Source organism: Chrysemys picta, unplaced genomic scaffold (genome assembly GCF_011386835.1).
Source record: "Chrysemys picta bellii isolate R12L10 unplaced genomic scaffold, ASM1138683v2 scaf165, whole genome shotgun sequence".
NCBI classification, from domain to species: domain Eukaryota; kingdom Metazoa; phylum Chordata; order Testudines; family Emydidae; genus Chrysemys; species Chrysemys picta.
In genome coordinates, this window is record NW_027052872.1 from 58,421 (window position 1) to 68,074 (window position 9,654).

General features: G+C 53.2%; 1 long non-coding RNA gene across 1 annotated transcript; it reads right to left on the reverse strand.

The window, feature by feature from the left end:
* Window positions 1-6,309: 6,309 nt before the first annotated feature.
* On the reverse strand, window positions 6,310-8,264 carry LOC135978197 (uncharacterized). The gene is made up of 3 exons (XR_010595608.1): window positions 7,967-8,264; window positions 7,416-7,481; window positions 6,310-6,531 (listed from the first exon to the last, which is right to left on the reverse strand). It is a non-coding gene; the product is annotated as an uncharacterized LOC135978197 (long non-coding RNA).
* Between the last annotated feature and the right edge of the window lie 1,390 nt (window positions 8,265-9,654).

A 9,654-nucleotide genomic window follows, 5' to 3' on the forward strand; every position in this document is an offset into this window, starting at 1 on the left:
GGGAGAACACTAGATTTGTTTATAGGTAAGCTGATGACTCAAGGGTTTTCTTTAGACTAGACAATAGGAGCTGATCACTCTTGGCTATGGGTGGTTTTTCTTCCAGGGAGCTCACAATGCAACTAGGCTGCTTCAGTATTTGGATATCAATTAAGGATTCATTACTAGAATTGCTCTGATAACTGCTGAGCTGGGTGTGTGCAGGCATAGGTTCATTAGCATCTGGAGCAGAGATTCCCAGGATGCAGTGCTTCCCTGCTTTTTCTGGTCCCAGAATTCAGTGTGGTTCTCTGTTCTCCATTCTGTATGCTAATTGAGATGTCTTCCTGTCCCATCTTTCATGCAGATGAGGCTAGGGGAGTTGTCTCTGCTCTCCATTCTGTATGCTAATGGACATGTCTTCATCTTGTCACCCTTGTCAGGAGGGGTCTAGGTGTGTCTCCCAACACCCTTCATTGCTCTATGCAAGTTTTCTTTTTCTGATGGGTTTTGGTTTAAGCAGAGGCTCGGGGAGGGTGTCTTTCATGAGTCTGGCTGGATACTGCACCCTGGTTCCCCAGGAACACAGAGGTCTCTGGTATCAGTCAGGACAGAGGGCTGGGGGTATGAAGGGGATGCAGGAGTCAGGGCAGGGGGGTGGGGGCTGTAGAGGGGGTGTAGGAGCTGAGTGTGGGGGGGTGCAGGAGTCAGGGCAGAAGGCTGGGGGTGTGAGGGGTTGCAGGTGGGAATGTTGGGGGGTGGTGCAGGAGCTCCCTTTTGGTGCTCAGGGTGGGGATGTGAGGGGGTGCATGAGTCAGGGTAGGGGGTTGGGTGTGTGGGCTGGGGTCGTGGGGGTGCTCCCAGCTCCCTACCCTGAGTGGCTCACGGCAGGGGGCTGGAGGGGGTATGCTCCAATTCCAGCCCCTTCCCCAAGGCCCCATCCCCGCCTCCTCTACACCTCCTCCTCTGAACAGCAAGCGCACTGCGGCTCCACTCCTCCCCCTCGCCCTCCCCCTCCCTCGTGCGGGCGATCAGCTGTTCAGCGGCAGGGGAAGCACTAGGAGTGGGAGGGTCAGGAACGCGGCACGCTCTGGGGAAGAGGTGGGGGAGGGGAGAGCTTGGCTGCCGTCAGAGCCTGCCCTGCTGCAGGATCTGGCAAGACCCAGCTTCTGCCCCCACAGGAGAGAGAGCGGTGGGCAGGAAGCGGAGAAGAGTGGGCTGGGCTGGGACCCCTTTGGAGTGTGGGCCCTGTTCTTCCCTGAGATGGGAGCCAATCCTTCCATCAAGTGTCCTCCATTCAGAGTCACTGGAGAAGAGCCCAGAGCCTGGAGAGAGAGGTCAAGGATATGCTGGCTTTAGACGTGATGCAGCCGTTCAACAGCCCATTGGCCTCGCACGTGGGGGTGGCCCCCAAGAAAGACGGGTCAATCTGGTTCTGTGGGGACTATCAGAAGCTTAATGCCATCATCCGATGCTTACTGCATGCCTAGGCCTGGTGAGATTCTAGACAAGCTGTGGGGGGCTCATTACCTCCGTACTATGGATCTCACCAAGGGCGACTGGCAGGTAAATGTGGGCCCAGATGCCAGGTTGAAATCTGCCTTCACCCCCGCTTTGGGGCTCTTTGAGTTCCTGGTCCTGCCTTTCGACCTCAAGGGGGCGTCGGCCACCTCCCAGCCCCGAGTGGATCGGTTATTGAGGGGGATGGAGAACTTGGCCCTGGCATACATTGACAATATCTGTGTCTTTAGCCAGATCTGGGAGGAACACGTGTCCCAGGTGAAGGGGATGCTGGGCTGCCTCAAGGAGGCAGGACTGCCAGTAAAAGCTGGAAAGTGTAAGGTGGAGATGGCAGAGGTGTCGTACCTGGGCCACAAGGTGGGGCGCAGTTGCCCAAGCCCAGAGCCGGCCAAGGTGGAGATGATCAGAGATTGGCCCATTACCCAGACTAAGAAGCAGGTCCAGGCCTTTATCAGGATGGCGGGGTACTACCAGGGCTTTGTACCCCACTTTAGCTGCCCCCATCAATGAGCTATGTGAGAAGGAGAAGCCAGACGAGGTGGTCTGGACCGAGCAGTACCAGAGGGCTCTCTGTGCGCTGACGGAGGCTCTAATCCAGGGCCCGATAAATCTGGTAAACCCAGACTTTGCCAAGCCCTTTACAGCGTTCACTGATGCCTCAGACACAGGGCTGGACGTGGTGCTGATGCAGGCCCATGCTAAGGGGGAGAGACACCCCATCGGGTACCTGAGCAAGATGCTGCTGCCCCAGGAGCAGAACTATGCAGCCATAGAGAAGAAATGCCTGGCCATGGGGAAGGCCCTTAAAAAGCTGGGGCCGTACCTATTTGGGCAGTGCTTTACTGTGTACACTGACCACTCTCCTCTGACGTGGCTGCATCAAATGAAAGGGGCTGATGCCGAGTTACTGGTGACAGAGACACCTGGGCAGAGGGTGGCCAAGGTCAAGATGGGGGCTCTTAACCAAGAGAGCCCGAATCGCAGCCCTCCAGACTGGAGCGCTGGGAGAAGATCCGATCCTAGTTTTTACCCCAGTGGTTGTGGGGTGGCACAAGAGCATGGGCTGCATAAACCTTCCCACATGCGGCCTGCGACTGCCATCGAGCACACCCGACCCAAAGAAGGGCGTGAAACTGGAAGGGCCTGGTGTAACTCCCACCAAGGAATGGGAGAGATGCTGGGGCATCCATGGGAACGTTGGTGGGTTCTAACTTTCCCAGGTCACCGGCTAAAGTGACCCCACTCAGTTTGGTCTCGAAGGGGGGGAGAGATGTGACTAAGTGGGAATGTTCTTAATGTTTCCTCTGAATACTGTGTGTGTGCCTCAGTTTTCCCTTTGCATTTCTTAAGGATCTAGGTGGTGGGATAAGGTGTGTGATTGTTGCAGAGCCCTAGAGGCCAGGTGTGATGCTGTCTGCACAGAGAATGGCTGATACCCTGTCTGCTGGCAACTGATGGCCTGAGCCCCTCCCCTGCAAGGTGCCAACTGAAGATGTTGGAGAACAAAGAGATCAGGTGGCCTCCTGGCCCAGGAAAGAGACAAAGGCAGAGGAGATGCTGGAGGGGGTGTCAGTTTGGAGCTGGCTGGGGAGACAGGGGGAGGCCCAGAACCTGGATCTGGGCTCCCCACCCCCTAAGATGGACCTGACTGAGGGGTCCTGTTTTCTCTACCTACAAGCTCTGTTTTAGACCTTGTTCCTGTCGTCTAATAAACCTTCTGCTTTACTGGCTGGCTGAGAGTCATGGTGAATTGCAGGAAGTGCGGGGGTGCAGGGCCCTGACTCCCCCACACTCCGTGACAGCCAGGCGCTGCATGGACACACAGCAAGAGACAATTACTGCCTCAGCTGAGATCAGGGCCCAGTTGTGCCAGGCGCTGCCCAGACACACACAGAGGGAGACAGTCCTTGCCCCCGAAGAGTTCACACTCTAAACAGTCCAGGTAAGGATTATTGTCACCCTTTTATACGTGTGGGGGCTGAGAGGATAAGTGACTTGCATGAGGTCACACAGAGATTCTGTAGCTGAGACAGCAACTGAGAGCAGGAGTCCTGAGTCCCGGTGCCTTAGCCCAGACCAGCCTTCGTACCACTCTTGAATAGGAATTGGCACGATCTTAAATGGTGCAACATTCCATTGTGATGCACCGAAAAATATTAAATTTGTCACCAATGAACAGGGAGAGGAGAGAAATGGTTTGCTGGTGAGATTTATTTTCAGTCCTGGTGGAGCTTCTGCTGTTCTTGGTGTAAACATTAGTGAACGTCCCCATTGTCTGCTTGCTGATTAAAGGCAGCAAAATCAACTCTCAGAGGGCAGGGAAAGCTCGGTGGTTTGAGCATTGGCCTGCTAAACCCAGGGTTGTGAGTTTAATCCTTGAGGGGGCCACTTAGGGAGCTGGGGCCAAATCAGTACTTGGTCCTGTTAGTGAAGGTGGGGGCTGGACTCAATGACCTTTCAGGGTCCCTTCCAATTCCATGAGATAGTTATATCCATATATTATTAACATCATTCCTGCCCCAGCCCCCCACAGCAGTTGTTACTACACAATTTGCGGTTAGCATTTGATTTACGAGATCAGAGTGTGGAAGATGGATCTTCCTTCTTATCATCAGAGCCTGGTTCCCAGCTGACATTTCAGTGATCATCCTGCTGTTTGAACCTCTAGGGCTGGAAGGGAAAAGAAAACAAGTGTGAAGTCCAGAGCACTTTTCATAGAGTCCTAGATGTTAAGGTTACCATTATGATCATCTAGTCTGACCTCCAGGATAACGCAGGCCAGAGAAATTCACACAGTGTCCCCGCTACTGAGCCCACTACTTGAGTTTGACTAAGGCATCAAGCCTGGATTTGAAGACATCAGGAGTGAGAGAATCTACCACGTCCCTGGGGAGATTCTTCCAATGGTTAATCACCATCACTGTTAAAAATGTGGGCCTTATTTCTTATTTGAATTTGCCTGGCTTTAACTTCTAGCGGTTGGTTCTTACTCTGCTAGATTTAAAAGCCCTTTATTACCTGGTATTTCTCAGGAAGGTCCTTATATCCAGTAACCAAGATGCCAGCTAATAAGCCATATAATAAGGTGCAAAAAATGCCTAATGCGGGGATTTCACATCTAGCTCCTCCCAGCTCGCAGGGTGTCAGTGTCTCTGTAACTACCCCTCTCCCTGGTGGAATACAGGACATTCTTGGAAGCCCTCTTATTGACGGGATGGGGCATCAGCATAATAGGAGGGAGAGGAGAGATTTTGGGGAGCAGCCCTCCTAATTTACTCCAGGATCTGTGCAGCCCACGAGGTTTCATAATGTTGACATCATTAGGCCTATGTGAACCAAAGTTCTTCCATGTTTAAACTCTGTCCTTCCATGTTTAACTCTAATTGACCTCAAAAGCCAAGGACAGAAATTGGAATGTGAAAACAGCCAGTTAGCAATTATGACCCTGCTCATACAGGTACCAAGCGATAATGATGAGGTTTGCATGTTTCTAGCTGGAGAAGGGGTAATAAACTAAGGGTAAACAGGACCAAATAACTGTTTAGAGGAGTGTTACTAACAAGCTAGATTTATAGCCCTAGAATGATTTAATTGCTTAAATGTATAAACATGCCTTTGGTAGAGAGGGGTGGGGAGTGGGGGGGGGGGGGTGGTAGAGAGGGGGAGAAAGCGGGGGCTTAGTTGTAAAATGTATAAGAATAGAGAAACTGTTTTTGCTGGTGTGCTTGATTTGAGACTTGCCTGTCTCCTTGCACCACTTTGAGATCTCAAATAAACTTTGATTGTTTCTCCAGCCCGGTATGTTTATTGATGCGAAGCACACCGGGCAACGAACCCCACTGTTGCTGTCCTCGGGCCTCTGTGCCGGCAATAATAACACATACAGCATCCATGGCCTGTTAGTTCACAGCTAATGACAGACTCATAAACCTCTCTACATGCGTCAGACAGGGATAAAGGAACAAACTGCTAGACAGGCCATAAAATCCTTGTAAACAATGTTGTGGCTTTCTCCAAGATGAATCCTGCTGGTTTTATTAGCAGTGGTATGAGAATAGCCTGGACAGGGGCCCACTCCTGGTTCAGGACCCATCCACATAAGTGATGGCCCCTGCCCCCAAAATCTTACAGTTTAAGGCCTTGTCTACACTGGGAAGTTTTCCCACTATAAGCTAAAGTGTGAATTTAAACCAATATAGTTCTACTGGTATAATCCACCATGTGGACGCTCTCTTTCCAGAGTGAATACAGGGAGCCTTGTAATGCCATGTCCCTGGGTGGGTTATCAGCAAGAATCCAACAGGGGACTGCTGAGTCTCGGAGCAGGAGTGTCGGCTGCCTGAGCTAGAAGACTCACATCTGTTGATCGAGCCTCTTACAGGCTCATCTAGCTCTCTATGTGGCCCGGCAGCATTTCTTTTCTAATATAATAGCAACAGATCATAATGTTTAAGTTTAACCATTTCGCCCCCCCAATTTTTATTGGTTGAAATGTTCACAGTTGTGGGAAGTTCTGGGAGGGTCAGAAAATATTTTTTTATTGACAGTAGACGTTGAATCAGCCAGCGACAGCTTCCGGGCTGTTAAAACACAAGGCGTCAACGTCACATGTCAAAATCTATAAAGTTAGTAGCCTTAAATCAAACTCTGAGTTCTCTCTAGGGTGACCAGATGTCCCATTTTTATATGGCCCCGATGTCCCAGGGTGGCACTAGGCGGTGCTGTGCTGCAGGGAGCAGGGTCGGGCACAGCCCCACAGGGAATGGTGACAAGCATATGGCATGTGAGAATAAAGACACAAACTCCACATCTAGGCAGACACTTTATTGGGGCTGAGCAGGAGGGTTAGCGTCCCCCTGAACCCAGGCAAATTCAGCCCCAGGCTGGCTTCGATCTGCTCCCAGGAAGGGCTGGGGAGCCTCACGGTGCCCACAGGGTGGCGAGCAAAGGGGGTCAGAAGTCACAGCAGAACCCACAGCCGCTCATCCTACAGCAGTTACAGCAGAAGCGACAGCCAGCGAAACTCTGAGCCTTCAGGAAGAGATGGAGAGACTAGAGTGAGACCTGCCCTTAACCAACCCCCCCCCCCCGACTACATTCTCCCAAGCCGCTTTCCCCTCCCAGAGCCGGGGACACAACCCAGGAGTCCTGGCTCCCAGCCTCCCTGCACTAATCACCAGGCCCCACTCCCCTCCCAGAACTGAGGACACAAGCCAGGAGTCCTAGCTCCCAGCCCCTCTACGCTAACCACGAGATTCCGCTCCCGTCCCAGAACAGGGGACACAACCCAGGAGTGCTGACTCCCAGTCCCCTCCCAGCTTTTCCCCAACCTGTTACTCCCATGTGGTGTTAGAGACACTTTTTGATCCCTGTAGAAGAATTTAAATTTTTAAAGGCTTCTGGGAGGGGAGTGGGGTCTAGTGGTTAGATCAGGGGCTGGAAGGAGCAGAGGAAGGACAAGGCTGGGAATCAGGACTCCTGGATTCTATTCTTGACTCCCAGCAATAAGTGAGTACTAAAGGGTTATGTTCTCTGCAGGATGTCAGAGTTCACAGACTGAACAACGCTGCCCTCTGCTGGGCAGGAGACATGCTTGTTGGTAGGAATCTGCCATGAGATATTATTGGGGTTAACCCATGCAATAGTATTGGTGTTAAACTGTGGAACTCATTGCCACAGGATATGTTGGGGCTAACCCATGGGACTCCCTACCACAGGGTTTCCTTTGGTTAGCCTATGGGACTCTCTACCACTGGATATTAATTCAGTCAACGTAGGGGATATTTTAGACATAAATCTGTCAAACCACCTATCACAGTATTTTATTGGAGTTAGCCCATGGCATCCAGCATACCCCTCCCCTCCCCGCATCAGTCCCAGCAGTAACCCAAGTGAAGCCACCTCCCACTACTCACCGCTTCTCTCTTCACCATCACCTTGGACTCGCCTCGGCCTTCCTCCGAGTGCTGGGACTCCGAGCCCTGTCAGAGCGGGAGAGCAGGGAGTCACTAGTGCCCAACGTGTTTTTTTGACCAGCAGTCATGACTTCGGTGGGATCATGGGGAATCTAACGCCTGTCTCTAAAGCACGTCCTGAGCGGACTGCTGGGCTCTGTCCCCAGCTCTGGCAGGGGAGCGGGGTCTAGTGCTCAGAGCAGGGGCGCTGGAAGTCAGGACTCCTGGGGTGTATCCCCTGCATTGGGAGGGGAGGGAAATCCACTGCATTAGAGCAGCAGAGGGAGAGTGGGATGGGAGGGGGGGTCTGAGAGGCAGGACTGCTGAATTCCATTCCTAGCTCTGTTGCTGATTTGCTGTGTGACCAGGAGAAACTCACTTCCCCAGGCAGAGCCTCAGTTTCCCCTCCCACCCTTTACTGCATCGGAATCTCTTTGGGGCAAGGTCAGCCTCTTGCTGTGTGTCTGAGCAGGGCCTGGCACACCAGGAATGGAACAGGGTACCCCACTCACCCCAGCCAGGGATGCTCCGCGGATTCCCTCGGCACAAAGGAGGGACACGAACAGGAGCAGGACAGCCAGCATCTGGACTCTCATCTTCTCTTGGGGTTGGGTCTTCTCTGCGCAACCGAGTGGAGCTGAGAGCTACAGGGGCCTGTATTTATTCACTAGCTCAAAGCCCTCCTGGCCAGTGGAGTCAGTGATTGGCAGGGGAGGAGAGATTCCAGTAAGGACGGGGCTGGATGAACAGCTGTTTACCTACAATCCACATCCTTATAGGAAAAGACTCTTGTGATTTCAAAATATGGGACTTTTTTACCAAAATGCTTCCGTCTCTAACCAGGTGACAACACCCTCTGCCAGTCAGTCCTGATTCTCAGCCCCCTGCTCTGACCTGCTCGACCCCCCAAAGTGGGGTAGAACGAGGGTTGCCAGTTTTGGTTGGACATATTCCTGGAGATTTCATCACATGACTCTGACTAATGCCATGTACAGAAGTGATATCACAGCCTGCTCCCCATTCCACAGCCAGCATAGATGGCGGGGGGGGGGGGGGCGGAATTCACCCCTTTAGCTTTGGATTAAAAATGTCCCCGATCCCCAGACACCCCTAAATTCAAAGGCCAGGTGGCCCCACTTCTCTGACACCCTGCGGGGAGCGGGTGAGGGGCAGAGAGCAAGGATCCAGCCCCCTGGCCCATGCCTGGCTCCCAGGCGGGTTCAGGGGTTAATCGTTAACCAGGCATGTTCCAGTAACAGGCCGAAATCCTGGCTCTGGGGCTGCAAATCTGGGAATGCCACACATTGGGTGTTGGGGAGGGGCTGAGAGTTTGGCCTAGCCCCAGCTCTGGGAGGGAGTGGGATCTAGTGGGGGTGGGGCTGGGAGTCAGGACTCCTGGGTTCTCTACCCCTGGATTCAGGACCCCTTGTGGTTGCTGGCCAAAAAAGAGCAGGGCAAGCCCTATTCGCAGCGTGAACCCTCTGGTATCAGAGGGATTTTCAGTGCCTGGAAGAGCCGCAGAGCTGGGGGCCTGCACGTCCCCCTCTAAGGCAGGACCCTGGTTTGTGCTGCCGAGCCCACACGCCCCTGCCCTGCTGTGCTGTCTGCGGCGGGGGCTGATCAGATCCTGTCAGGGTGTAAATCCAGCACCCGCAGCTCCGCTTTATTAGCTTAGGTCTCTGATAGCCTGCGAGCTAGAGACATTCGACATGGGCTCCTCTACAGTCCCCGCCCCCACCAGCTCTGCCGGAGCCCCTCACTCCCGACCCGCAGCCCCCTGCTAGCTCAGCCCTGGGATCTCGCGGTTGGCCACTCGAACTGGGACCTAGACTACACTCCCCGGTGGCTGAGCGGCATTTGCTCTGCAGACCCAACAGGATCCGAGCCCTGTTTGAAACTGGGAATTTCCATGTCATGGGGAATCTGTGTCAAATTAGGGGGGGGGATAGCTCAGTGGTTTGAGCATTGGCCTGCTAAACCCAGGGTTGTGAGTTCAGTCCTTGAGGGGGCCACTTATGGGTCTGGGACAAAATCAGTACTTGGTCCTGCTAGTGAAGGGAGGGGGCTGGACTCAATGACCTTTCATGGTCCCTTCCAGCTCTATGAGATAGGTATATCTCTATACCCCACTGGTTCACTGCAACTTGAGCAGGAGACACTCCGGGCAGGGGGGTGGTTCCCCGCTCGAGAGCCATCCCCA